Source organism: Raphanus sativus, chromosome 1 (genome assembly GCF_000801105.2).
Source record: "Raphanus sativus cultivar WK10039 chromosome 1, ASM80110v3, whole genome shotgun sequence".
In the NCBI taxonomy this organism is placed as follows: domain Eukaryota; kingdom Viridiplantae; phylum Streptophyta; class Magnoliopsida; order Brassicales; family Brassicaceae; genus Raphanus; species Raphanus sativus.
In genome coordinates, this window is record NC_079511.1 from 17,427,816 (window position 1) to 17,431,435 (window position 3,620).

The 3,620-nt window shown below is 43.7% G+C and overlaps 1 non-coding gene across 1 annotated transcript; it reads left to right on the forward strand.

Annotated features, from left to right (window-relative positions):
* Positions 1-2,133: 2,133 nt before the first annotated feature.
* LOC130497947 (small nucleolar RNA R71) lies at positions 2,134-2,240 on the forward strand. The gene has a single exon (XR_008936988.1). It is a non-coding gene; the product is annotated as a small nucleolar RNA R71 (small nucleolar RNA).
* Positions 2,241-3,620: the final 1,380 nt, after the last annotated feature.

A 3,620-nucleotide genomic window follows, 5' to 3' on the forward strand; every position in this document is an offset into this window, starting at 1 on the left:
CATTCGATAAAAATATACGTCTTAAGAATTTCTACGTTTTCAAGGAAAACTTATACGAAAAACTTATACGAAAAACTTGCGGGAAAATCTTGTTTTAAAAACAACGATTTCTTAAAATATACGATTTCTTAAATCTACGATTTTTTAAATCTACGATTTAAGAAATGTACGATTTCTTAAAAATCGTCTCCTTGCAAAAGGTTCTGCGCCTAAACAAAGTTCTCGTTAAAACACGATCATCGGAGATAACAAAAGATCGTTAAACCACGAGGATGCGGCTTGGCAATCGCGGAACAACAAGGGTGTCATACGAAGCTCGGTCGCTATAGCGTCCGAGCTTGGAAACAAGCTCGGTCGCTATAGCGATCGAGCTCCATACGAAGCTCGGTCGCTTAGCGACTGAGCTAGAGAGCAAACGGCCTCTTACCAGAACCGTCTCGGTGAGGGCTTCGATTTGATATCTTGATCGTTTTCTAGGTCCTCACGTTTTGAGAAAGCGGCCTCTTTGAAGTTCCAAGGCAGGTTTCTTAAAATCTTGTTTTAAGACAACGATTCTTTAAAACGACGATTTCCTAATCAACGATTTAAAAAATCAACAATTTCTTAAATAACGACGATTTCTTAATCAACGACTAAAGAAATCAACGATTTCTTAATCAACGATTTAAGAAAGTAACGATTTCTTAAGGTCAAACGGAACTTTGTTATCAAAGGACCAAACCTCCGCAAACAAGCATCCTAAGAGAACCGTAGCTTTGCGATAGGTTCAAACACTTGGATAACGTACCTCAGACCACGACATACACCCAATCGCGATGGCAATCGGGTCACGAATGAGAGCTCGGTTGCTATAGCGAACGGATCACGAAACCACGCTCGGTCGCTATAGCGACCGAGCTGCGGACAAAGTTTGGTCGCTATAGCGATCGAGCGTTCGTACATCGATCATTCACTGAAACGTCTGAAGTCTTCCGAAACGACGATACGACGTAAAGTTATGCATTCTCGACTATCCGTATAGCCGTTCTCCGCAAATCACGACTATCCGTTTCTTGATCTCTCGATCAAATGGAATCTTCCGTTTGGTTTACGATAAAACAGCGGAAACTTAACCTTATCGGAGAAATCGTAAAAACGTCTCAAATCAAAATACGGCCCAAAGGGGTCCTAAACTTGATTCGAGGCCCACTTACGATTTCTTAAAAACCCATAAACCTTATGACGGTTTATGCTTGGAGGATAAGCATCAGTTTCCGCGGAAAAATGGAAACTTTCCGCAGATAATCATGAAGATCGGAAAAATGGAATATTCCCATTTTTCGACTATGACGGCTTAAGGGAAAAAGGGGGAACCGTAAACCGACCTTGGAGGGAGTATATATGGAGTTCAAGGTGAAAGGCATAGAGGCATCACTTTTCCAGAGCAACTTAGCACCTAGAGCAATTTAGGCAACTTTCCATTTTTGTTTTTGAGCTGCGACTCAATTAGGTTTAGCCACCTTCGGGTATTAGAACTAGGGATCTCGCCGACAGCTCTCGTAGCCGAAGCACGTTACCTTGCTGTTGTAACGCTCATACGCAGATTCGGAATAAAATCCTTCTTGCTCTCTTTTATGATTTTTATTTTTATTTTCCGTTATCGTCGTGTTCTGATTGCTTGACGTGTGGTTTCCCAGAAATCCGGGACCTCTGGGAAATTAAGGTTTTCCTGCTTTCCTAAAATATACAAAATATTGACGGTGCGAATTTCGGTTCCCACACCATCCTTGCCCATTCACATAGCTCACTTCATGCTGATCCTCAGCCGACTGATCTGCCTCTAATGTGCCTTCCGCGGTTGCTTTATTCTGAGAGGATTCTTCCATGATGAAGACCTGGTTCTGGTTGCTCTTTATCAGCTGATCGACCTTGGCAGAGAGATCATCAATCTTGCTGTTCTCAACGCTGTTCACCTTTTTAGTGCGGTCAGTCTCGCGGTTGTTATCAGCTGAGCTTGAAGCCATGTTCTCAATCAATGCGAAGGCACCTTGAGTGGACTGGGTCATGAAATCTCCATTACTGGCCGAGTTCAAAGCGTTCCTGTACTCCCAGCCTACTCCATCATAGAACACTCCCAGCAGATAGTCTTCCTCAAAACCGTGATGTGGGCACTCTCTGCGGTAGACATTGAATCGCTCCCATGCATCGCAGAAAGGCTCGTCTACTAGCTGTTTGAAGGTCGCGATCTTCTGTCTCAGAGCTGCAGTCTTCGATTTCGTGTCGAAGTGGCTCAAGAAAGCAGATCAGACTTGTTCCCAAGTGTGAGTGATCCAGTAGGTAGGGAATCTAGCCAGCGAGAAGCTTTCCCATCAAGAGAGAAAGGGAACAGAGTACACTTGATGTCGGGTGGTACTCCATTCGCTTTAGTGAAACCACATATCTTCTCAAAGTTCTCAATGTGGTCCATCGGTATCTCGGCAGGAAGTCCATTGAAGATCTACCTTTGCACCAGACTTATCAAGGCTGGCTTGATCTCAAAGTCTTGCCTGGTGCACGGTGGAGGGCTGATGGCAGATCGCGTAGCAGGCAGATTACGCAGATTTCTCTGGCCGATCGGAACAACCTCCTCCGGTTGGTTCTGCTGATTCGCAGCATTCAGAGCAGCTTGCTAGGTAGCAGCTTGCTGCGCTTGGATCGTTTGCTGCATCTGCTGCATCTGCTGTTGCATGAGTGAAAACGCAGCAGTGAGATCATCCTGGTGATCACCCATGTTGGTGTTCGTAGATCTCGGCTGTTGACGGTTTTGTCGTTCCAATCTCGCTAGTTCTTCGTTGGTAAGCTGATGCAATGGTCCTTGTGCGTTGCTCCGAGTATGTCTACTGGTCATGCACCTGGATCATCAGCTGAAACAAAGAAATAAACACGAGTCAGATATCTTAGACTAGATATGAAACCGAAAATTAGAGGTAAAAAAAAATCTTGACCCGTCGCAACGGCGCCAAAACTTGATACACTAAAAATGAATCCTTGCTATTGCCAAGTTAACAGTTGCAATTGTAGTACTTGAGACTCAAATCCAGAGGACCAGTCTACACTCTAGTTCTATGAGTTCTGAAATCAAGCTAAGAAGAAGATAATAAATTGGTTTAAAAAGTGATGATAGTTAACAAGCAAATAAGCACGAGATTGGTTCAATTAAACAAGAGCTAGCCTAGGGTATTTCATTGGGTGTTGAATTGGAGCCAAACAATTATTCAAGCGCGATGAAGTCCTTTCTAGAACTCGGATCACTCAGCTGGAACACTCCACTGTCGTGGCAGTGATCGCTTTGCAAATCGATCTCACCACCTAACTGTCGTTGGGATGAGGATCGATTGCAAGCTTTAGAGAACAGGTCCGATCAGTTCACTTACCACCCTAATATCTACTTTCGCTGATTAGGGATACTAAGCTCATTCAATACATATCAAGTTATCTCCTAAGCGGTTAACTAGGCGATGAACTAGTGATCTAACATTAAGTGATCAGATTAATGAAAGCGGTAAGAACAGTATGGATGAAGAACAGTTATGGATCGCTTATCTATGTTTAGCTCATGTCTCAACACCCTAAAACCCTAGGTGAGCAAGGCTACTACTCGA